This window comes from Lissotriton helveticus, chromosome 5_1 (assembly GCF_964261635.1).
Source record: "Lissotriton helveticus chromosome 5_1, aLisHel1.1, whole genome shotgun sequence".
Classification (NCBI taxonomy): Eukaryota; Metazoa; Chordata; class Amphibia; order Caudata; family Salamandridae; genus Lissotriton; species Lissotriton helveticus.
This window is the reverse complement of record NC_136065.1, coordinates 755,227,200-755,253,299: the sequence shown is the minus strand read 5'-3', so window position 1 is coordinate 755,253,299 and position 26,100 is coordinate 755,227,200.

Below are 26,100 nucleotides of genomic sequence, written 5' to 3'. Positions count from 1 at the left end.
AGGAAGCCTGCACTACAACTGCCACCAGGCCCCTTATCACAAAGCACACCAGGATGGAGAAGTCCCACCACCCCACCCAGAAGCATGTTGCAGCCATTGTATTTCGCCAACCAAACTTACAGGTAGGTAGCAATCTTCACCGAGAGGGGGGTTTGTGGTGAGGAAGTCTGCACTACAACTCCTACCAGGCCCCCTTGTCACAAAGCGCACCAGAATGGAGAAATCCCACCACCACACCCAGAAGCATGTGGCAGCCAATGTATTTCACCAACCAAACTTACAGGTAGGTAGCCATCTTCACAGGGAGGGGGGTTTGCTCCCTTCAAAATCACAAGTAGGTAGGCATCTTATGCTCATGCTCTCTTGTCTCATCCCTGAGCAGGATGGAACACTCCCCCACCCAAGAGCCATGTGTAACCATTCCCTTCCTCTGCTCCACTTCACAGGGAGGTAGCCATCTTCACAGGTAGGGGTGTTTGTGGGTAGGAAGCCAGCACTACAACTCCCACCAGGCCCCCATCCCAAAGCTAAGCCGGATGGTACACTCCACCCCACACCCACAACCATGTGGCAGGCATTGTATGTCAACCTTCAAATTTACAGGTAGGTAGCCATCTTATGCTCTCTTGTCTCACCCCTGGACAGGATGGAACACTCCCACACCCAAGAGCCATGTGTAACCATTCCCTCCCTCTGCTCAACTTCACAGGTAGGCAGCCATTCTAACAGGGAGGGGTGTTTGTGGGCGAGAAGCCAGCACTCCAACTCTCACCATGCCCTCTTGCCCCACAGCTAAGCAAGATGGAGCACGGCACCCCACCCAGAACCATGTGGCAGAAATGGCATTGCTCTCTTCAAACGTACATGTAGGGAGCCATCTTAATAGGGAGGGGTGTTTGTGGTTGGGAAGCCAGCATTCCAACTCCTACCAGACCCCCTCGTCCCAAAGCTGAGCAGGATGGAGCATTCCCCCCTCCCCCCAGCCAGAGGCATGGGGCAGACATTGCATTGCTCCCTTCAAAATCACAGGTAGGTAGCCATCTTATGCTCTCTTGTCTCACCCCTGAGCAGGATGGAACACTCCCCACACCCAAGAGCCATGTGTAACCCATTTCCTCCCTCTGCTCAACTTCATAGGGATCGGGAACAAAAACAAGGGACACCCCACTCGCTTGGAACTAGGGTACATTGTATGTGACAGAAACAGCGGTTCCTGCGGAAAAATATTTATCTATATTGATAATTATATGCACAATCGCAATGGTTATGGGTTACATCGATGTCAGAAGGAAAGGAGACTGAGAACACTTCCGGCTGTATTAACAATGTTTCTTTTATATTTCAAAGAGTGTATAACTATAAACATAAACTAAAAAACACAACAGTGCTTTGTTTCCCCATTGTAAATGGAACCAACAAAAACAAAAACTTGTGAGTTTGTGACATATACAACTTGGTTTCCACAATTTTCAAAGACGACCATTAATAATTTTACCATGATCACAGCCACTGTGTACAAAATCAGAGCTGATCAAATGATTTGCTTAAATTAGTTGTCAACAACGCTTTAACCCTTCGTACGATTTAGGGTCTCTTCAGGACATATGTATGTAGGGACATCTGAAAGGAGATTACGCAGCCACGTGAGGAGTGTGAAACACCGGTCATGTGAAAGAAGAAATCAAAACAATACTCTCAGGGGACCCAGCCGGGTACCCAGTGTGTAAACGGGGTACTCGATCGTGCAGTTGTGTCAAGGTGCACTCATGGGAATGAATACGGAGATCTGTCAGGTGTGCCTAAGCTATGCGGTGGGGGAGATCCGTGCTATCCGTCTACCTTGGCTTAAGACCGTGTTATGCCCAAATACTTAAATACTCCTACCAGGAACCGAGAACAATGCACTCTGAATCATCCGCTGCTGTAAGTACCTCGCTAACCAGACTGCAACAACACAATATCTACCATAGAAGAGCTGCTTTCCCTGAGGTCAAGCAGCTCTACAATCTAAGCCAACAACTAAAACAAGCAAGTGCAGAACATGAGGAACTGTCATTATGCTATCTCAATACACGCTCCCTAGTAAAGCACCAACAAGAAATCTTTGACCTCCTCGACTCAGATAGACCCAATTTTCTTTTTCTTACGGAAACCTGGCTAACCGCAGAATCAACATCCGAAATTATAGCGGCATTACCTAATAAATATTACTATCTGCAAACTAACTGCCCTACGGGAAAGCCTGGTGGTGGAGTCGCAGCTATCATTCACAAAAAACTGAACATCTCCACCCTTACGCCACTCAACCAACCTGCCACAGATAACACTGTGCTCAAACTCGAATCACAGTCAGCCCCTATAATCTGTATACTTATTTACAGCCCCCCCCAACATATGCCCCTCTTCCCCCACTTCCTGAGAGAACAATTAGCACCCCTAGTCAACGACTACACGAGTATTCTGCTGACAGCGGATTTTAACAACTGGGCCAGTGACCCTCAAGGAGGACCACACTCAAGTGAATTGACCGAATCACTCAAATTCCTGAACCTCACCCACCCGATCTCTTCCCCCACTCACATCGAAGGTCACACCCATGACCAACTATGGATCACCAAACTGTCAGTCTCAGCTCTCTCTATACAGCCCTTTGCCTGGTCAGACCACTATCATATCAAATTCAGCCTAAAACTCCCAAGCATCGGGAAATTACCACCCTTAAAGGGCGGTACAGCAAGAAAATGGAACAGCATAGACAGCGATGAATTTATCAATACTCTAAGAAACATCGCACCCAACCCTAATCAAGATGTCGACCACCATGAGGAGTCTTTCTCTAACTGGCTCTTAGCAGCCAGAAATGCCCATGCCCCACCCAAACAAATGAGACTCGCCCGCCGGCACAAGGCTCAGAGGTGGTTTTTACCTGAACTGAAATCTCAAAAACGCCCCCTGACCCAAATAAGAGAGGAAATGGAGGCAGAACTATTCATCAGAAGGAAAGGACAACTATGTCAGAGCCATGAAGGAATACAAAAAATCCATTATCACTGCAAAGGCAACCTACTTCTTATCTCGCATCCTTTACGCCAGTAACCAATCCAAAGAAATGTTCTCGATTGTAGACGAGTTATCAAACCCAGAGAGAGAGTATTAAATAAACCAAAACCCTCTCAAGCCTTTTGCGACTCTAAATACCTATTTCATTGATAAAATAAATATCATCAAAGCAAGTATCACCCCCACGTTAGTATACAACAATGGTTCATCCACCATTAGGAACCCCCAAACATCCAACCTTTTCCCCCCTATCGACACTGCGACTCTGCACCAATTATTGGCCAAGGTTAAATATGGCTCCCCTCGGGACCACTGCCCCCTCCCCCCCATGTCCTGAGAACGGCCTTCACAGCTTTTCCAGACCCAGCTCTCGCCCTCCTCAACCAATCCCTGGTTCAAGGCTGTGTACCCAAAGCCTTTAAGGAAGCCATTGTAGTCCCTCTCCTCAAAAATCCTGGTGCAGACCCCCAACTGCCGGTCAACTACCGCCCCATTTCTCTGCTCCCCTACATGGCCAAGCTACTGGAATATTTTGCTTACACACCTCAAGTTCGACTAGGTGACACCTCCGAGGCACGCTACAACTGTACTAACTTTTTGACGCTCACACAAAGCTTGTGCCCATCCGACCATCTATTAACAAGCTACTGGAAGCTCATGTGGCCAGATGCCTATCTAACTTCCTGGAACAGACAGGATTCCTTCACCCCTGTGCAGCCGGCTTCCGCCCAGCACACTCAACCGAAATTGTGATGCTAGCTGTACTTGACTCCCTATGTGAAAAAGCAGACACAGGTACACCACAGGCCCTGTATTGTTCGACCTCTCGGCAGCCTTGATACGGTCGACCCCGGGATCCTGGCCGACAGGGTCGAAGAGGCTGGAATAAGAGGCCCAGCTCTCTGCTGGATCAAATCCTTTCTAAACAACCACTCCCAGGCAGTCTGTTCTAGCCCATTTACCGCCCCCAAGCTAACAACAACTTGTGGGGTTCCACAGGGCTCGTCTCTCTCCCACACCTGTTCAACATCTACCTTCACCCACTAATAAGTGCCCTCAAGGAGAGAAGAATCACCAGGTTCAATTATGCCGACGATCTCCAACTCCTATTCCAGTTCGACAACTCCCCCCAGTCAATCTCTGACTTCAAAGACACAATGACCTTCACCCGCTCATGGATGGATCACAACCATTTAAAATTGAACCCCAGTAAAACTGAACTTATTCTGGTAGGTGAGGCACAAACTCATTGGGGCCCACACTACTGGCCAAACAACCTAGGCCCTCCCCCCATTCCCGCCACCTCAGTAAAAAGTCTTGGGGTCACCATAAGCAACGATCTGTCCCTCAAAGCGCACATAGGCACCATGATTTCCACCTGCTTCCTGCAATTACGCAAGATCAGGAAAATAAGCAGGCTTCTATCCCAAACTGCACTGATCCAGGTCGTGATTGCCCTGGTCTTATCCTGGCTTGATTATGCAAACGATACCTTCCTGGGACTTCCAATTGGACTTACCAAACGACTACAACTAGTGCAAAATCAAGCGGCCAGACTTATTTACCAACTACCCAGACGGCAACACGCCTCCCCCCTCCTAAAAACTGCATTGGTTACCGATCCTCCAGTGTTGTGCCTTTAAAATCGCCTGCTTGGTGTTCAAATCTTTAAACAATTACAGTCCCAAATTCATCACTGAACGCATCTCCCGTTATACACCCTCACGCGACCTCCGCGCAGCCCACCTCCACCTCCTCACAGTACACATCTTCAAACTGAAGCGGCAAGGTGACTGCAGGTTCGCAACCGTTGCCCCTCGACTATGGAATTCCATCCCACTGGAAATCAGACTAAGCAAAAACCTTATCAAATTTAGAAAGTCTCTCAAAACATGGCTTTTCTCAGGCACATATAATTAATCCGTTTTGTCTGGCGATCCCGCTGCCTCATTAGCGCCAAGAAACCAACGGATGAACGAGCGCTCTACAAAACCCTACAAAACCCATTTGGCTGGACTTCTTCCAGCCAAATGCACAAGCGCGGGCGCCCACGCATTTGGCTGGAAGAAGTCGGCGCGACAGCAGAAGAGGGAGCCCCGGGACGCCGCATATCAGGTAAGTCCTTTTAATTTACTTTTCCTCTATTTAACATTAAATTAGGCATGTAAAAGAGGGCGGGAGGGAGGCGGGTGGCAGGCAACTTTGCTCCGTCCACGGAGTGTGCGTAGTGTTGCCTACTACGCCTATCTTGCGAATCGCGAAGTAGGCAACACTACGCACACTCCGTGGACGGAGCGAAGCACTCCGCCCAGGGTTAGTCCAGAGTGACAATGTTGTGTATTCCTGTTCTGTCTAGGGTCACATTGCCTTTTCACTGTGTGGCTGCCCATGTGTGGGCTTGTTGTGCTTCTGTGTATGTTGGTTGTGAGCTTGGTGTTTGGCTACTATATTTGGTTCTGCATTGGTTCAGGAATCCCCGAGTGTGTGGTTTGTGGATGCACCACAGGGAGTGTGATTGGTTGTCAGTGAACTCACGGGAAATCATTTGCACCATTATGTTTGTTTCACACAGGTGTTGAGTGTTGCAGGTGTGTGGTGGGTAGGTGGGGGGCATGTGTGAAGGTCCTACTTGTGCCTGACAGTCAGGGAATGTGACAATAAGCCATGAATGTTGTGCTGATGACATACAAGTCACGTAAGTTGACATAGATGTGTGGCTGTTCACTGTATGACTTCAGACACTTCCTATTATTCCTGTGCCTATGCACAGCTTGCCTTGATGTCTCCCTGAGTTGTTGCACAGGGGTTACTTTGGTTTAATTTCCCTCACTGTGCCACCCATATATGATTTGATGGCCTAAGGATGGTGTGATATGTTCCTTCTCTTGCATTTGATGTACACATGCTTTGTAGCTTGCTCAAAGGCTTTCCAGCACTGTCCATTTCATTTTTGGCTGGCCCATTTATTGTCCTCCATTGCTTCTGGCCTACTGTATGGGTATGTGGCAGGGTGTCAGTGTGGGGTGTTTGTGAGTGACTTGACAGGCAGTGTGAACAGTCCAGTGGATGTTCATATGCAGTGCGAGTCTTCATTTAGGATTTATACTCAGTATGCTTGACAGGAGTGGGAGGTAGGTGTGAGGAGGAAGGTTGTCTAGCCCCTGGGCCTCTGTGCAGGGTCTTCACTCCCAACATCCAAGACAGGCTCCCTTGTCCTTTGGTGTGTGAGGTGCAAGGTCTGGCTACACCTGGCATGTTAAATTGTGCAGTGGGCACAGGAGGGGCACACAGCATGTTCCAAAATGGGTGTGGGGAGGGTAGTGTGTGAAGGGTGGAGGTGTAGCCCTGTGAATCTTTGCGGAGTGCCCATGCCTGGCACAGGCCCTGCTTACTAGATTGTGCTTAGGTTTTCCAGCGTCTTCACCGATGCTGTGACGTGACCGGGTGATTGCAGTGGTTTCGCGGTTGATGGGTGACCTGGATGCGGAGGGGTGATTTTGTGACAGGTGGGACATGTGTGGGTACACTGGGGGATATGTTCCTGTCCCCACCAGAGTGTCTGATGTGGACAGGAACCGTATGTCAGCACAGGAGTTGAGTGTTGTGGCTGTATGCGGAGTTGTGTTTTTGGTTACCTGCAGCGCAGTCCGCGACGGAGCATTACTTGCTGGTAGTGGAGGAGGTACAGCACTGGAAAGGCTTGTAGAGCTGGATCCATTGCAGTGGAGGGGACCGGGAGTCCACAGTCTCTGGTTTGGTGGATTCTCCGCTGCGGTGTAACGGCTGTTTGGGGCATCGTGATTTGTACGGCAGAGGGGACATCATTCCGCACGGCAGTGGGTCTCTATTGGCTCCCACCGCTGCGGTGGCGAGCGCATATTTATAGTGGTTCACGTCACTCCGTGGTGGACGGGAAATGGGCTAGGTTTGCCCATTGTAATATGGCAGACGTGAGGACCTCTGCTGGAGTGCGGAAAGGTCATTTTCTGCCACTGCCAACACCGTGGTTGTGCCTCCACCCGCCATCCCAATGAGCCCCTTAGTTTCAGTTTTACAGCTTGTGGGGCTATCTCAGCCCCCGAGCACCGGAAAACACGGGGGAGGTATCGTGGGTAAGGGGAAAATCTCCCCTTTCCAATGGTACCCTTCCCTTATGGATCCCTCTTGGAGGGATTCACCCACTAGCCACCAGGGAGAGTGAAGCAGCACCTTGAGCAACGGCATTTGCTCCCCGCTATAAAATTATGACAGACAGCCTTTCTGCCCCTCCCCCCAGGGGGGGGGGCAGAAGGCACCCTAGGCGCCAGGGATTTGTTTTTATATGCCAGGGTTGGGGGCTGCCCTGAATGGGCATGCCAACGCCCCCACCCTACACCCCCAAAGAAGGCACAAGACTTTCTGCCCCCCCAGGTGACAGATGGGGCAATAGCCCCTGATCTGCCCCCCCCCCCCGGGAGGGGAAGAGCAGAAAGCCTACTAGGCCCAAGGGATTTGTTCTTTTATATGTACGTTGGGGTGGAGGCTACCCAGATTGATACCTTACTTGTGTGGGTGGGACAAAGGCCTGTGGCTGGGAAGAGTCCAAAACTTAGGGATTAAGGGTATAGCACCGTTAAGCGCTATATTTTTAAAAAAATAAGTTTTGAGCCAATTCGGCATTGGACACCCACACAAGTGAGGTATAATTTTACTCAGGAGACTAAGGAGAACGCTATGGGGAGGACATTTGTGCAGGCACAGTAATTCCACACAAAAATGTTTGGAAAATGTGTTTGTTTTTTAGGTGAATTTGAGGTTTGCAGGGGATTCTGGGTAGGAAAACGTTGGGGGGTCCACGCAAGCCATACCTTGCTGGACTCCCCAGGTGTCTAGTTTCCTGAAAAGTCTGAGTTTGATAGGTTTCCCAAAATGGCTGCCGAGCCTGTGACTAAAAACCCAGGTGACTCCCCTTGCAAATCCAGGTAGCTTTGTGATTGGTCATTTTGATGTCTCCTCAAAACATTTTGGGCCCTTGCCTATCGCGGGTACTTGGGGCACCCACTTGAGTGTGGAACCATTTTTATCAGGAGACCTGGGGGAATGCTGGGTGGTAGGCAATTTGTGGATCTATGCAGATTCCAGAACTTTCCTCCACAGAAATGTGAGGAAAATGTTTTTTTTTTCTTTTTACAAAGTTTGAGGTTTGCAAGGGATTCTGTGTAACAGAACCTGGTGCAATACAGACAAGTCACCCCATCCTGGATTCCCCTGGGTGTCTAGTATTAAAACAATTATAGGTTTGCTAGGTTTCCCTATGTGCTGGCTGAGCTAGGGTTCAAAATCTACAGCTAGGCACTTTGCAAAAAAAGGGTCTATTTTCACTGTGAAAATGTAGTGTATCTATGTGTTTTGGGCCGTTTCCTGTCACTGGCACTAGGTCTACCCACACAAGTGAGGTATCATTTTTATCACGAGTCTTAGGGAATCAAAAAATTGTGGAGCAACTGTTATTACCTATTGACTTTCAATGCATTTCTGCCTTCCAAATGTAAGACAATGTGTAAAAAAGAAGTCACTTTGAAAAATGACTTATAATTCACATGCTGGTATGGGTACCCACAATTTCGGAGATGTGCAAATAGCTACGGTTTCTAAACTATATTTTGTTCCCATTTCAGAAATACGTAGGTGAATTTCATACCGATTTTTCCCCGTTTATATTTTGCCAAATGAATTGCTATATACCCGGTACACAATAAAAAAACCATTGCAAGACGCTGCTCAGTTACTGGCTATGGATTCCACGGGTTCTTGGTGAACCTACAAGTCCTATATATCCCTACAACCAGAAGGGTCAAGCGGATGTAACGGTATATTGCTTCCAAACATCTGTCATACTTAGTAGAAGTTACAGGTAAAAACGTTGGCACAAATGGCTGTTATTTTAAAAAAAATCTTTTTATTGAATTTGAACAATAATAGATCACGTGTATAATCAAGAGATAATTGGCATATTTCATCATGCATTACAGTACTCTTATGTAATACATTTAGTGCCATCAGGGTGTAACTTGCCATCTTCGTTTTGTCCATTGCAATTCCAGTTCTACTGTTGGGGACACACACAAATCACCTTGATAGGCATTCTATTTGCCCCATTTTTTGGGGCACCCTCTTACTTTGAACACCTCTTTTTCCGCAATTATACACTTATCCAGTTCCCTGGTCCACAGCCGGAGCAAGGGACTATCTGCCAACCCCCACTTCCTCGCTATCTCCCTCTTAACCAACGTGTAACTCAGTGCCATAAATTGTTGTTCAGTTTCAGTCAGGTCTGTCGGCCCATGTTGAGGAGGCCCAGCCAAGGTGTAAGGGTGTGGTATTTCTCCAATGCTTCTAGCATACTTTCCATGGCTCCTTCCCAAAGAGACCTCACTCCCGGGCAGTCCCATATCATATGATAGAAAGAGACATCTTGTTGACACCAATTAAGGCATGTTCCACTGGCTCTGGAGTCTATCCTTGCCAGGGTTGTTCCCGTGAGTTATGATCTGTGTATGATTTTTAGTTGGATAAGTCTGCACCGCAATGTTAGGGCTGCCTTGCGAGGGGACATTAATGCCGCCTGCCAGTCATCGTCATCTATCTGACCTATGTTCAGTTGCCACCTCTCTCGGAGTTTGTGGAAGGTGTCTGGTAGGTTATTACAGAGTTTTCTGTATGTGAGTGATATGGCCTTAGTGAGCCGTGGGCCATCAAGAAGCCTATCTTCCAGACGGGACAAGTCTGGTATATCTGTTATGTCCGGGATAGCTGTAGTCAGGGCATGCCTAATCTGCAGATATCTAAATACCTCTCCCTGAGCCATGTCATACGTCCTCTGTAAGTCCTCGAATTTGAGAAGTGCCCTCTTTTTTTACCAAGTCTCCTACTGTTGAGATTCTGATTATGCTCCACTTGTCGAACCCGGGGTGACTGCCGAGAAGCCCCAGTCTCTGGGTACACCACAGGGGCATGGCCTTGGTGAGGGTCTTTGCCCATCCTAGACAGGAGTTTGCCAGGTGCCATATTGTCACTGTGTGGGCAGTGGGGCCAATGTAACGACCCTTTCGAATCTTCAAGTATAATGCCTCCAGGTATCCTGCCCTTCCCATCAGATACCTATATAACATGTACGCCAGATCCACCGGGGGATCTGTAAATCCAGTGGTTCACGGCCACCAGTTGTGTTGCCCAATAGTAAAGACGGAGATCGGGGAGGGCCCCTCCCCATCATACCACCCTTTAGTCAGCTTGTGCATGGCTATTCAAGGAGATCCACCATCCCATAGTAATGTTCGTATTTTGCTCTCCACTCCGTCAAAATATGAGCCCGGAACCCTGTGGGGGCTGTTTTGAATGATGTATAAGAACCGGGGAAGGGCCAGCATCTTAAAAAGGGCTGCTCAGCCCACTAGGGACAGCGGCAGGGACCGCCAGTGTTTAACGTCTGCTCGTAGCCTGGTCAGAGGGGCGCAAGATTTCGGTCGTAAAAAATGTGGGGGTGCGGAGTCAGTGGGAAGGGTTTGGATGTGTAGTTATTGACACGGACCCGTCCCCAAATATCCATATACAGTAGTTTCACCCAACCCATGAATTTAGGCCAAATCCCTTACGCCTCAGGACTTCGAATAAGTAGGGCCATTTGATGGAATCAAACGCCATTGAGGTGTCCAGGGAGAGGATGACAGCGTCTTCCTCAAGAAACTCACGACGTGCCATTACATTATGAAGGTGCTTAATGTTTAATGCTGTATTCCTCCCAGACATGAAGCCCGACTGGTCCGGGTGGACCAGTGATGAGATGACCGCTATCAGACGTAGGGCCAGGGCTTTGGCTAAGATCTTTGCTTCCACATTTATTAGGGAAATCGGGCGGTAGGAGCCACATGTCTCTGCCGGCTTACCCGGCTTCCTAAGTACCACAATAGATGCTAGTCTTTGGTCTTCCAGCAAGAGACCTTTCTCATAACTTTCTTCGAACATAGCCCGTACATGAGGCATCACTTGCATGGCTACCACTTTCAAAAATTCTATGGGGATCCCGTTGGGACCCATAGCTTTGCCCGATTGAAATTTGCTCATAGCTTGTTGAATCTCCGCATCTGTTAAGTCAACCTCCAATGCCTCTCTGTCTTTGTCCAATAATAACGGTATGTCACTGTCTGCGAGAAGTTGGCGGGAGTCCTCTGAGGTGTAGGACGTGGATGAGGTGTAGACTTGTTCTAGGTGGTTCGCGAAGGAATTGGCTATGTCGCGTGGGTGCGTGACGTGTGACCCATCCCCAAGAGTCAACTGAGGCACCCATCTCTCTCCTTGCTCCCTCCTCTCCAGCCACGCCAGCAATTTCCCGGGTCTGTCCCCTAGTTCGTATAGTCTATGTGTGGTGTTAAGGAGTTTGGCCTGTATCTTTTCTCTAGCTAATATCTTATATTCTTCTTGCTTGAGCCACAGGCGGTGTCTAGTATCGCCTGAGGGGGCCATATTGTGTTCCTCTTCCAGCCTCTGGAGGTCCCTTTAACCCTGATCAATCTCTTGCTGCCGTTGTTTAGTGTACCCTACCCGGAGAGCCAGGGCCTGACCTTTTATTACTGCTTTAAATGCCTCCCACACCATTTGCGCCGATTCTACGGAACCTACATTTTCTATAAAGTAATTCTGGGTATGTTCCACTAGATCCTCTTTAATAACTGGGATCTTCAGCATCCAGGGGCTGAGAGTCAATGCTTTGCTGTGGCTGGTGCTCAAAGAGTGTGAATTCCACTGCCACTAGGGAGTGATCCAAAATGCCCCTTGGGAGTGCCTGGGGGTTTTGAAACTGGCCAATGGAGCCCAATTCTGTGAGAAAATAGTCAATTTGGGAGGAACTTCAATGGGCATTGGAATAATAGGCGTACTGTACTCCGTCTGGCTGTATCACAAGCCAAACATCTGTCAGGCCAAGGGCCCCTGTAAATTCGTCCATGTGTGAGGCCGTGTCGATTGAGTGGAAGCCTACCTCTGCTGTCATCCATCGTCATGTTAAAGTCTCCCCCATTATTAGTGTGCCTATAGGAAGATCCCCTAGTATCTTCCCTAGATCTGCAAGCGCTTCCCTTCCCATTGCTGGAGGGAGGTACACTGAGACCACATTTAAAATCCTTCCCTCCCACTGCACCTCCGCTACCGCAAACCTGCCCCGCTGATCTGCCCATGCTCGCCTCACCATAAGTGCCACACTCTTTTTGACCAAGAAACCAGTCCCTTGAGAACCTGAGGTGAAGTCCGCCTGTACCAGAAGTTTATATTCCCATCTTGTAAGGGTCTTGCTTAAATTACCCACCATATGTGTCTCCTGGAGTAACACGAGGTCTGGGGCTTGTCTTTTAAGGTATTGCTGAACTATCCCTCTCTTGATTTTGTCCCCCATGCCGTTTACATTCCATGTCTTCACCAACAGACACATCCATACTAGCCCCTGTCATCCTCGGTCCCTGTGTGCGAAATTACATCTGCCATTATCCCCAAACATAACTCTGCACTCATTCTGAGGAAAACCTCCCATCGCCCTTCTCTGCCTATTCTGACGCGCCCATGGTGTTTAATCTCCATGATAACCTTCATTACTGTAGTAGGACTGTCTTGGGCGATTGTGAAATATGCTCTTAGTTTACCTTTAGCACGTGAACTCCAACTATATAAACTTCCCATCCCCCCTCCCCGTACTTGCCCTTCCTCCCCCTCCCTGTCCCCCTGCCAGTCGATTTAAAACTTCCCACACCCCAACTAGGCAGAGTGCCTCTTACCTCCCCCCAATATGCTTGCGGGTGCTGGCTGGCCGCCCTATCACCCTCGCCTTGCCATAATAATCATAGTGTAGAACGTAATGTTCAAAGCCTGCTTTACATCCCTGCTCAGTCTCATCACATAGGTCCCTCCTTGTCTCTTTTACTTTCTACCATTAGTCTATGCTCAGTACCGGTTCCCCCATGCGGAGGCTCAGTCTATTCCACCACGCATCTTCTCTCCCTACTCGCCCGAGGATGTATCTTCCTCCCGGTCTTGTCTGAGTGAGTGGCAGGGGGAACGCGTTCCTCCATTTCGGCCTCACCGTGGGCCCCCCCACTCTTCTCCACCCTTCTATCCAGTCCCAGGCTTCCTCTGGTGTGGAGAAGAACCACGTCTTCCCCTGACTCCACTCGTAGCTTTGCAGGAAATAGCATTGCGTATTTCACTTCGCGCTGCCTTAGTTCTTTTTTGACCTACATGATACTTCGTCTTTGAGCCTGGACTTTTGCATTATAATCTGGGAACAAGGTGAACACGTTTTTTTCAATCTTCATCGGGGGATTTGTCCTGGCCGTTTGCAGGATTGTGTCTCTGTCTCTGAAATTGAAGACACGAACAATGAGTGGGCGCGGAGGGGCGGTTTAAAATTACCTCCCGGCACCTGATGTGCCCTTTCAATGGAGAAATAGCTAGATAGTCTCTTGGGTTGGAGATGTTTAATGATCAGCCCTTCCATGTAGAGGTCCGCCGCTAGCCATCTGCGCGTTCAGGGACTCCCAAAATTCAAATGTTATTCCTGTGTGCCCACCCTTCATAGTCGTCTAGCTGTTTAGCCATCAAGGCTTGTTAGGTCTGCAGTGCACTAACTTGCTGCTGGAGCTGAGATGTGTCCGCCTGCAACGCGGCTGTCGTGTCTCCTAGATTTTTGACTGTATCGTCCATTTTGCGAAAGTCCGCTCGAAGCAGAGATACCTCCACATTCACCGAGTCCAGGGAAATAGCATTGCGTATTTTACTTCGCGCTGCCTTAGTTCTTTTTTGACCTCCATGATACTTCGTCTTTGAGCCTGGACTTTTGCATTATAATCTGGGAAGAAGGTGAACACGTTTTTTTCAATCTTCATCGGGGGATTTGTCCTGGCCGTTTGCAGGATTGTGTCTCTGTCTCTGAAATTGAAGACACGAGCAATGAGTGGGCGCGGAGGGGCGGTTTAAGATGACCTCCCGGCACCTGATGTGCCCTTTCAATGGAGAAATAGCTAGATAGTCTCTTGGGTTGGAGATGTTTAATGATCAGCCCTTCCATGTAGAGGTCCGCCGCTAGCCATCTGCGCGTTCAGGGACTCCCAAAATTCGAATGTTATTCCTGTGTGCCCACCCTTCATAGTCGTCTAGCTGTTTAGCCATCAAGGCTTGTTGAGTCTGCAGTGCACTAACTTGCTGCTGGAGCTGAGATGTGTCCGCCTGCAACGCGGCTGTCGTGTCTCCTAGATTTTTGACTGTATCGTCCATTTTGCGAAAGTCCGCTCGAAGCAGGGATACCTCCACATTCACCGAGTCCAGGGAAATAGCATTGCGTATTTTACTTCGCGCTGCCTTAGTTCTTTTTTGACCTCCATGAAACTTCGTCTTTGAGCCTGGACTTTTGCATTATAATCTGGGAAGAAGGTGAACACGTTTTTTTCAATCTTCATCAGGGGATTTGTCCTGGCCGTTTGCAGGATTGTGTCTCTGTCTCTGAAATTGAAGACACGAACAATGAGTGGGCGCGGACGGGCGGTTTAAAATTACCTCCCGGCACCTGATGTGCCCTTTCAATGGAGAAATAGCTAGATAGTCTCTTGGGTTGGAGATGTTTAATGATCAGCCCTTCCATGTAGAGGTCCGCCGCTAGCCATCTGCGCGTTCCTGGACTCCCAAAATTCGAATGTTATTCCTGCGTGCCCACCCTTTATAGTCATCTGGCTGTTTAGCCATCAAGGCTTGTTGAGTCTGCAGTGCACTAACTTGCTGCTGGAGGTGAGATGTGTCCGCCTGCAGCACGGCTGTCGTGTCTCCTAAACTTTTGACTTTATCGTCCATTTTGCGAAAGTCCGCTCAAAGCAGGGATACCTCCACATTCACAGAGTCCAGGGATGTGCGCACCCCCCTAATGGCCATCATGATGTCGTGAAGTGTGGGTTCAGCCTGTGGTGAAGGGTCGCGTTTTCCGTTCGTTGGTTCCGGTTGCACTGTGTCCCGCTCCTCTCCCGCATTGCCCCAGGCATATTTAGTAAGTTTAGTTTGGGCAGAGGCCTTGGGTCCCCTTCCACTCGCCATTTTCACTGGGAAACTCGTCCCGTCTGTGGTCCCCACTGGTATTCCTCGCCTCCTGCCTGGTGGAAATCGTCCCCCCAGCGGCCTGTCGGTTTTCCCAGGGGGAGCCCGGCCCTTTGTTGGCATCTGGAGCTTGACTTCGAGTTGGAAGTGCTGACGTAGTTCCAGTATTAGTAGAGCTGTGGCCCCAATTTACACTGGCCTGGGTCCTACTTTTCACCGGGGTCCCCTTCTCTGCAGCAGGGTAGCCTTGTGGCCCCTTTTGAGTCAGGGTTCCCAATGCCTCGCTCTCCGTTTCCTCTGCTCCCTTGGCAACTGTGATCTCACTAGGGCCTCCCACTCCCCGTATTATTCATGCGTGTAATGTTCCTTTGGCAGTAGAATTGTGTCTCTTGTTTCGTGGCCCCTTGTCAATTTTTCTCTTGCGCCTGCTATTCAAATGCCACAAGCACTCAGTCTCTGTCGCGCAGATCCATGAAGGGCGTGCGCAAGGAGGGGGGGGGAGCGCCCGCCTCCGGTGGGGCTGCACACCAGGCCTCGGCCTCGATTATGAACCAGCAAGCCAGGTCCGCCTCGCGGCACCCCCGCCCCACACTCACTGGGCCTCCGATTTTCAGACAATCTCTGATGGGTCCGATTTCACCCTTTGATGTGAGAGTAGGCGATCGCTCCGGACCGGCGCTCTGGATCTCGCTGAGTCTACCGGCCGATGAGCCCAGCGCCGCCGCCATCTTATGCCTTCCGCCGGCTGCCCGTCTGGATATCAAGCTGTTTTCCGACACCTCTGGTCTCTTTCACGCCACCAACGTAGCCACAGGAGGTGCAGGCACTCTTCCAACCTGGATTTCAGGTTGATCTCTCGATTTTTACAGGATTATTACCGGATTTTACGGCGAGGGCTGAGGAGCCTCTCTAGGGAGCCGCCATTTGTCTCGGCTGCTAGCCACGCCCCCTTGTTTGGTTTTTTAAACTAATTTACAATTTTTTCTATTTTCAACTGTTAGATTCTATAAAAAAAACTTGAAGGATCTACACAAATGACCACTAGCTGAACTCAGAAATGTGTCTACTTTTTAGGTCGAGGGACCTATAAGCTGCGAAGCAGCTTCCGGTCCGGAGATCTTATGTTTTGGAGTAGGGCACTTTAGACCCGCCTCTCAGCTCCGTTTGCTTCCATTGGCTGGCTTCCTAAACGGAGGCCAGCCATTGGAAGAGAAGGGAGTCACTCCAAACAAGCCCCGTCTCTTTCGGATTCGGGGGCGTAAGTTTTGCTGTTCTTTAGCTCGTGACGTCGTCCGTCACTCAGGACAGCAAAACATGCCCCCGAATCCGAAAAATTTCGGAAGCTTGAGGCCGCCATTTTGCTGCTGGTAAGGTTGAGGTAGGCTGCTCTCGCTTTCCTCGTTCCTGCTGTCTTTTTTCCCGCCCCCTCCCGCTGATGAGATCGTCTCAGCGTCGGGGAGGGGGGGCGCTAGACTGGTTTACTTCATTGAGCTCCAGTTATACTTTCTTGTGGCTTTGTACTTTTTCCTGTGGTGTAAGCCAATGCAGGGATGTTATTTCATTTCTTCTGGCTTCATTTTCTTTTCAGTATTTTTATTGCATCGCTCTCTTTCCACTACTCGCTCCGGGGTTTATTTTCTTTTTTTATCGTTTTATCTGCTGCGGTTTTTTACTCCACGTTACGTTTCTCCATTTGGTGCTTATTGCTTAACAGATGCAGTCACAGAGGCTTGCCTCCCTCCCCCGCCTCCCCGGGGGTTATTGTCCCTCCTCTATGCCCCACCCTGCCGCACAATGTGTACAAGAGGCGAGCGGACGCGACGAGGGCTCAGAGACAGAGTGAGCTGCCGAGCCGTAACCCGCCCTCGGAGCCTGGCAGCAACGCACCACGCACACCTGACCTGACACCCGACACCTCCCCGCACCAACATGCCCAAGTGCCCGAACTGTGCCAAGGAGGGTGCACTTTGGTAAGGAGTCTTCGCTCAGCCTCCACCTGGCAGCACGGGCTGAATCCTGTGCCCACAGGCAGCCTCCTCGCGGCAGAGCAGCAGTGAGTGATGGGAGAGCGCGTGCCTGGCCCACCTGCCTGGCACTGAGCCCCCAAGTTACTGCCGTCTGCTGCCATCCATCCCACCAGCTCTGCATGGCTTTACGGTCTCTGGAGTGTGTCTTTTCCAGTGTCACTTATCTGGCACTTGTGTTTCTGTTTCCTGGGTTGCACTGCCGCTTGGCTGCTGCATGTGTTTCTGTTAAATATCTGGCACTGGTTGGGGGCGCTAGAGGGCGCCGAGCAAGATGGCCGCACACATGTGAGGCTCTGCCGGGACCGGCTAACATTTGCAAGCATATCCTGCATTTCCCGCCTTGCCTTACCCTCGGCTTCATGGCGGACGAAATCCGAGGCGTCTGGGCGCCGAGTGTGGACCTTTTTGCTTCCCGGGGTGGCCGGGAGAGCTGCTTCCAGCGACGCGCCGTGCTGCGCAGTGACCGCGCCTGGAGGGACTGACCCTGCGCCCTGTGACTATCGGGAGCTTTAGCTCCGGGCGGCCTCTTCCCCTGTCTGAGGGGAGCAACCAAGGAGAGAGGAGTCCTGCGCTGGGGGCGACGACGATCGACTGTGGCGAGCGGCGCTGCACTTGCTCTTCGAGCGGCCTGGACCGGCCCTGCTGGCGGCGGTGAGTGGGGCGGGGATCTAGGCGAGCCAGAGGCTGCGGAGGCGGCGTTGGGCCGCACTGGGCCGCGTCGCGCGAGCTGCGGCCGGCGGGGGGGCCCTAAATCACGGTGGCATGGAGAAGCTGGGGTGGCGCTGACGCCCCCGGGATCGGGGGAAGCAAGGCTGTAAGGAGCACTTGGGTATTACGTGCAGTATTATTTTGGCGCGCTATCTCTGGCCTACGATATAGGTGACTTTGCCCCTTGCTGGAACTGACTGTGGAGATACCGGGAGGCGCCCTGGTGAATCGCCATTTAACCGTGCCTTGCGACTTGCTGGTGACCGCGAGCTGGGGGCAATTTTATAAGTGCTACTCCTGCATAACTATTGCGATTAGGCGAAAGCATAGTTCAGATAGGCGCCATGGGCAGGCCTGAGAGAAACCAACCAAAGATAACATTTGAAGCCAAAAAAACGGCGCTATCATCTTCACAGACGCAACATGAAACAGAGACTGGGGGAGCAGTTGGGGGCAATCCGACCCTAGAGGCCACCTTGGTGGCGATGCAAAAAACGCTGCAGTCCATAGAAGGCACCATGGATGTCAAAATAATAGCTAAGGTTCTGGCTACTAGGCTGCAGTTACTCCTACCGGTTATGGTGTTACCGGACCAATCAGGATTCATACCTCTCCGGACTACTGCCCACAATCTGCGGGCTTTATTTGCGGTGTTACATCTGCTTAAACCGGAGTTGGCTGCAGTGGCTGTCATGCTTGACGCTGCTAAGGCCTTTGACTCGGTTGCGTGGCGGTACATGATAGCGATACTGCACAGGATGGGGATGCCTTTCTTCTTTACGTCCCTGATTACTCTCCTGTATACCAACCCCATAGCGCGAGTAAGGGTCAACGGCCATGTTTCAAGCCCGTTCCCGGTGCAGAGGGGAACGAGGCAGGGCTGTCCTCTATCGCCTTTGCTATTTGCTATTATGATGGAACCACTGGCATGTATCCTGAGGCAGAGGTATGCAGGGGCGGCGCTGAAGTTCCCTCTTCGGTCGTTGGCGGTGTCCATGTATGCTGATGACATGGTCCTCTATGTACGTGAGCCTGCTTTATATCTTGAGGCTATACTCCGAGAGTTTATCAGATTTGGTCGTCACTCCGGTCTGACCATTAACTGGGAAAAATCTGTTATGCTACCTCTCACGGATGCGACTCTTCATTTTCCTTTAGAATTTCCGCTAGAGTGGGCAACGGATTCAGTACGTTATCTTGGAATCTGGGTGCATCGTGACAGCCAAGAAATTATTAGGGCTAACTATGGAGTAGCTATCTCCAAGTTGGAGGATCAGGTGGCGCGTTGGACTCGACTCCCTCTCACTCTGGCAGATCGCGTGTCTCTCATTAAAATGGTAGTACTGCCGAAATTTCTATATCTTTTTGTCAACATTCCTCTTCCGCTAAAGTCACACTTTTTTGCCAGGCTACGGTCCCTATTGATTACTTTAACCTGGGCTGGTAAGAAGCCGCGGGTGACATGGGATGTGCTGACTAAGCCGTACGAGTTGGGGGGGTTTGCTGTACCGGATATGAAACTATATTATTTGTGGGCGCAGGCACATTTTGCGGCCTACTGGCTGTCTGCTCCTCCGTACACCCCACATGTGGCGCTTGAGGCCAGTGCTGTTCTGCCGAACCCGCTGAGAGCCATGATAGTGAATGACCATTCAGTGTTTGACAGAGGGGAGGTGGACACGGTGCAATCCACAGCCAGCGCCTGGCGGGAACTGGGCAGGCGAGCGGCCAGATTGCCATTGTATGCGCCTGCTATGCCGCTTCTATATCCTCCTATACGCGGACCCCTCCCGGTCCTCCTATACGCGGATGATGCCGTCCTTTTATCTCGAACAGGTGTGGGCCTGCAAAGACTATTGGACACTTTGGTGGTTTCATGGAAGCGCTGGATCTAAAGATTAATACAGTTAAATCTCATGTCATGGTTACGGGCTCACGGAAGAAAAACACGAAGCTCAGGTCTTTTAGCTGTAATAACTCTCCAATCTCGAGGGTACCCTCTTTTTGTTATTTAGGTGTCACCTTTGACGAGAAAGGAACTTGGGGTGCCCAACTGAAACTAAAAGAGAATGGAGTCAGTAGATCCACTGCAGCACTCATGCATTTCTCTAAAAGGCTTGGATCAAGACCCATGGAGGCGATGACTCGCATCTACAGATCCAAATGCTTGGCAATCGTATCTTAAGGGGCAGATATCTGGGGTTATGTTTCAGCCCCAGGCATACAAGTTGCAGAAAATAAATTTATACGTACCTTGCTGTCACTCCCGAATTCATCTCCTACATATTCAATCCATAATGAAATAGGTTTGGGATACGTTACTGATCTCTTAAAAATGTCTCCATTGTTATGCTGGATTAAAACTTGGACAAATGAGGAGATCACTTTGAACCATTGCATTCTAAAAGACTGTATGGCCTTGGATAAAGCAGCCAGCATACCCTGGCTGGCGTATGTTAGAGCGGCATGCGCAAGGCTAGGGCGCCCGGATATGTATTCTTTACCACAGAGCCTCAAGAAAGAGGATGCAAGGTGGGTCAAGCAGCATTTTCGAAATATGTTGGAGACAGAGAGGGAAGCGGCTGAGCTTTGCAAGCCAATGGTAAGGACATTATACCAACTCTCGTCGTCCATGGCTATGGAACCTTATCTGAAATATGTAACTAAACCATACCACCGTTTTTTACTAATAAGGTTCAGGTTTAACCAGATACATCTTGTGCTTGGCTCATATACAAAATGGGGTACTCCGGAAAATAGCCCACCCTGTTCCTGTGATTGTTTTTCCACGCAGGATACTCTTCATCTAGTTATGTTTTGCGATCATTACAGGGCGGCCCGTAAAAAATTCCTCCTTCCAATTCTGAAAGACCTGAATTTTGTCCAGGTACGGCCGGCCCTTCTATACCTACAGATGTTGAACTCGGTGCAGGTCACTTATAGTGTAGCTTGTTTTTTGGTAGCAGCTGGTAGACAAAACAAAACTAAACTCCCTCCGATAAACAACCTCTAAACCTGATACTTTTTTTGTACATTTTGTTCGCAGGGAATGTGCAAAATATACTGGAAAGTGTATTCTCCATATCTATTTTTTTTTGTGAACTTGCTTTTATCTAATAACTTTCTCTCTTTTAATGTACTTTTTAATAGTTCCTTTGTTAGGATTTGCAATCACCTTTGAAACTTTATTGTAAATTTAATTGTATTTTAACTATATTTTATTGCTTATAACTATGTACTGCTTTTATGGTTTTAATTAACCGAATAAAGTTATTTGACTGACTGACTGACACTCCGAAATCTCGGTGTCGGGCGAAATTGGGGGATTGCAGGTCCTACAAGGGGCCGGACTACATACTATGGGGGATCTGTTCCCTGGGGCCTCGTTCCTCTCCTTACAGGATGTGACGGACCGCTCTGCAAACAAAGTTATGTCTACATTTATATATGCCCGACTTAGAGCTGCCATTCATGCCTTATACCCTACGTATCCGGAAGAGCCGTTGACACTCGGTGCCTTGCAATTACTATATACTGCTACAGACAGGGCTAAGCTACTTTCTAAACTGTACCGAGCTGCGCAAGAGGATGAGGGGGGAGGTGCGGTACTGGCTAGGGCCAGATGGGACAGGTGTCTCCCAGAGCCACTGAGTGATGATGAGTGGATTGAGTGCTGCTCCATGACTGGGGGGTACGTGGCCAACGGCAATTTTCGTCTTCTTCATTATAAATTTGTGCATCAGTGGTACTACACGCCAGTCCAGCTGGCCAGGTATGGTCTTCGTGTGACTGCACAATGTGTCCGGTGTGGCGAGGACGATGCTGACTTTGTACATCTGGCCTGGGGGTGTCCACGTGTATATGCCTTCTGGAGGGCTGTGTCTGAGGCCAACTATTATGACATCGACTGAGGTGGTATTGGATATACGCTTGTGCCTCCTGGGAATAGCCTCTGGAATACCTGCAACACAGCGGCGTTTAATTGTGTTGGCATTACAACTAGCTAAGCGAAGAGTCGCCATGGTGTGGGGAGGGAGGAGAGCACCTGATGTCCGACTGTGGCTGACTGACATGGCATACTGCAGAGATCAACTGAATTGTTACTATGAGGGACTGCCGGAGCAGTCGAGACCACGGGACATTTGGGCCCCATATACAGCGTATATGCTTTCCCAGGTTGACGACGACAGCAGTGGTAATGAGAGTGGAGGACCGTTGGAGGAAGGGGGAGGGTCTAAGTAATTGCTTAAAGAAGAGTAACTATCATGTGACGATATCTGGTGTGTGCTGCCCTTGTCTGAACATGGGAGGGCTTTCAAACCTTGACTACATTTCACAGTAGGCGTTCCCTTTGTCAAGCCAATGATTATTGATGAATGGTGAGTATAGCGGGCGGGAACTACGTGGCCTGATCGCTCTCTTTCTTACATTTTCAAGGGTTGAGTATAATTTCACCATTCTGCCTTCAGACATTGTGTTCTTACTGTGACCAGGAACCAGGAAAACCCGGGTGGGAGTTGGGTGTTGATGTGGTTTGAATTTATAACTAAAATACAAAATAAGACCGGGATTCCATATATATGTTACAGCTGCAGTATTGGTGGTGAACCTGAAACGCTGACTCTTACTGACTGTGTGCATTTCTCCATGTTATATGATTTGTCTGGAGGGTATTGCTTACAGGTTCTGTAACATTGGCTGTTATCCTGCTTGCGGCCGGCCCAATCAGTGGGTTGTAGGCGCACTACTGTGTATATGTATTATTTACAATAAAGGTCTTTAAAAAAAAAAAAAAAAAAAATATCTGGCACTGGCCCTGGGTACTGCATCTATTTACGTTTCCTGGCTGGCCCTTTCACTGGCACTGCATGGTTTATCCTTCAGATCCCGTTACTGATGTTATTGATTTGAGCAGCGGCAACAATAAGGATGAGACAATTTGTCTCGTAGTCCTCGGCTTTTCTTTGTGAGAGACCCCAGGGCTTGTGAAAGTTGGATTGTTTCAGTGTATTCATAACCTCATTTTGGCTGTCAATGAGCCCTGGGTCGTGCGTGGCACTTTCAGCCAGTATCGAGTATTAGTAAATGCGAGACTACAGGTCCCAGAATGCAAAGAACTACCTGATTAAAAACGAAAGCTGGCTGATGGATCCATGGCCGCTATAAACAATGCTGAAGGCCTATATTTTGGGGGACAAAACACCACTGCAACACTACCTGCATTGTGTTTTAGAAGAACTGCAGTCTGTGCAGCAGCTGCAAGATCTATGCAGGCCTCAGAAGAGAGCCTTCGCAGACTGAGGCGTGGCAGGAACAGAGTTAATAACCGGAAGTGGAGTACGTTTCTAGAAATGGCTCCAAAATATGTTGAGACAAACACGAGAAATGCAGCTAGTCTTCTTTTCAGGTATAGCTATTTTACTGTTTAATGTCTTCCTAAACAATGACTGAGCATTTGAACATCCAGCTTCCAGCCCCCAGCTAATAGCTCATCAGAAAATAAACCTTGTGATATCTGACATGAAACCGGTGAGCCATTCTTCAAAACATTTTAAAAATCCCACTAATTAAAAACAAGACCAGGGCTCACCTGATGCAAGATTGACGTGTTCTAAAGAACCCCACTGGAATCCAGAATTAACCCTGCACTCCCCGGGCCAATGTCAGGTTTAACTATGCTGCAAATGAGATTTTCTTACAGTGCAATATTTTCCCACGGTTCTGACACAAGATTTATGAAGAACTCTCATGTTTCCCAGTTCCATGTATGAGTAGCTAATCCAGCCCAGTTTTGTTCATAGAATTCTGGCGTTCGTAGTTGATTCTTTTTTTCTTTTTAAATCAGACAAAAACAGAGTCTGGATCAGCTTCTGGCATGGACCTGGATTATAAATTTAAGAGTTCTGCTTATGTCCCCCTCTGTGGTAGGTAGATATCCTTGCCAACACTGTGCCTCCAGAGACCTCAAGTTGTCTAAAGACAGCTGTTACTGTTGTAGAGCTCACACATTTCCTGGAACAAAAACCCTTCTAAATTCAGTTGACTGACTAGGTAAGTTATGGAAGCCTACTCTGCTGTTTGCTCACCGGACTTACTTGCGTGAGGGACACCGTCTGTTGATTCCTGTTCTGCCCTGGTGCTTTGTGTGGAGGGACCGCTGCAGCGCCTCGCCGCACCCGCTCTGCGGGTGCCGCTTCGTAGTGTTTGAAGGCGCTACCGAGGACCAGGTGCTTCGAGGGGGAAGTCCATCGGCTTCAGGCGAGGAGCGTTGCAGGGACTCGGATGACCAAGAGTCCCTGCGTGGCCCGTAGCAGCTGGTCAACGCCCCCTGATAGCCCCGCCCCCCTGCCGGTAAACTTGTGAAAAGCGCTTCCCTTCTGGACACCTGTGGGACGCCTACTCTGCTGTTTGCTCACCAGACTTACTTGCGTGAGGGACACCGTCTGTTGATTCCTGATCTGCCCTGGTGCTTTGTGTGGAGGGACCGCTGCAGCGCCTCGCCGCACCCGCTCCGCGGGTTCCGCTTCGTGGTGTTTGAAGGCGCTACCGAGGACCTGGTGCTTCGAGGGGGAAGTCCATCGGCTTCAGGCGAGGAGCGTTGCAGGGACTCGGATGACCAAGAGTCCCTGCGTGGCCCGTAGCAGCTGGTCAACGCCCCCTGATAGCCCCGCCCCCCTGCCGGTAAACTTGTGAAAAGCGCTTCCCTTCTGGACACCTGTGGGACGCCTACTCTGCTGTTTGCTCACCGGACTTACTTGCGTGAGGGACACCGTCTGTTGATTCCTGTTCTGCCCTGGTGCTTTGTGTGGAGGGACCGCTGCAGCGCCTCGCCCGCTCCGCGGGTGCCGCTTCGTAGTGTTTGAAGGCGCTACCGAGGACCAGGTGCTTCGAGGGGGAAGTCCATCGGCTTCAGGCGAGGAGCGTTGCAGGGACTCGGATGACCAAGAGTCCCTGCGTGGCCCATAGCAGCTGGTCAACGCCCCTGATAGCCCCGCCCCCCTGCCGGTAAACTTGTGAAAAGCGCTTCCCTTCTGGACACCTGTGGGACGCCTACTCTGCTGTTTGCTCACCGGATTTACTTGCGTGAGGGACACCGTCTGTTGATTCCTGTTCTGCCCTGGTGCTTTGTGTGGAGGGACCGCTGCAGCGCCTCGCCGCACCCGCTCCGCGGGTGCCGCTTCGTGGTGTTTGAAGGCGCTACCGAGGACCAGGTGCTTCGAGGGGGAAGTCCATCGGCTTCAGGCGAGGAGCGTTGCAGGGACTCGGATGACCAAGAGTCCCTGCGTGGCCCGTAGCAGCTGGTCAACGCCCCCTGATAGCCCCGCCCCCTTGCCGGTAAACTTGTGAAAAGCGCTTCCCTTCTGGACACCTGTGGGACGCCTACTCTGCTGTTTGCTCACCGGACTTACTTGCGTGAGGGACACCGTCTGTTGATTCCTGTTCTGCCCTGGTGCTTTGTATTTAGGGACCGCTGCAGCGCCTCGCCACACCCGCTCAGCGGGTGCCGCTTAGTGGTGTTTGAAGGCGCTACCGAGGACCAGGTGCTTCGAGGGGGAAGTCCATTGGCTTCAGGCGAGGAGCGTTGCAGGGACTCGGATGACCAAGAGTCCCTGCGTAGCCCGTAGCAGCTGGTCAACGCCCCCTGATAGCCCCGCCCCCCTGCCGGTAAACTTGTGAAAAGCGCTTCCCTTCTGGACACCTGTGGGACGCCTACTCTGCTGTTTGCTCACCGGACTTACTTGCGTGAGGGACACCGTCTGTTGATTCCTGTTCTGCCCTGGTGCTTTGTGTGGAGGGACCGCTGCAGCGCCTCGCCGCACCCGCTCCGCGGGTGCCGCTTCGTGGTGTTTGAAGGCGCTACCGAGGACCAGGTGCTATGAGGGGGAAGTCCATCGGCTTCAGGCGAGGAGCTTTGCAGGGACTCGGATGACCAAGAGTCCCTGCGTGGCCCGTAGCAGCTGGCCAACGCCCCCTGATAGCCCCGCCCCCCTGCCGGTAAACTTGTGAAAAGCGCTTCCCTTCTGGATACCTGTGGGACGCCTACTCTGCTATTTGCTCACCGGACTTACTTGCGTGAGGGACACCGTCTGTTGATTCCTGTTCTGCCCTGGTGCTTTGTGTGGAGGGACCGCTGCAGCGCCTCGCCGCACCCGCCCGGCGGGTGCCGCTTCGTGGTGTTTGAAGGCACTACCGAGGACCA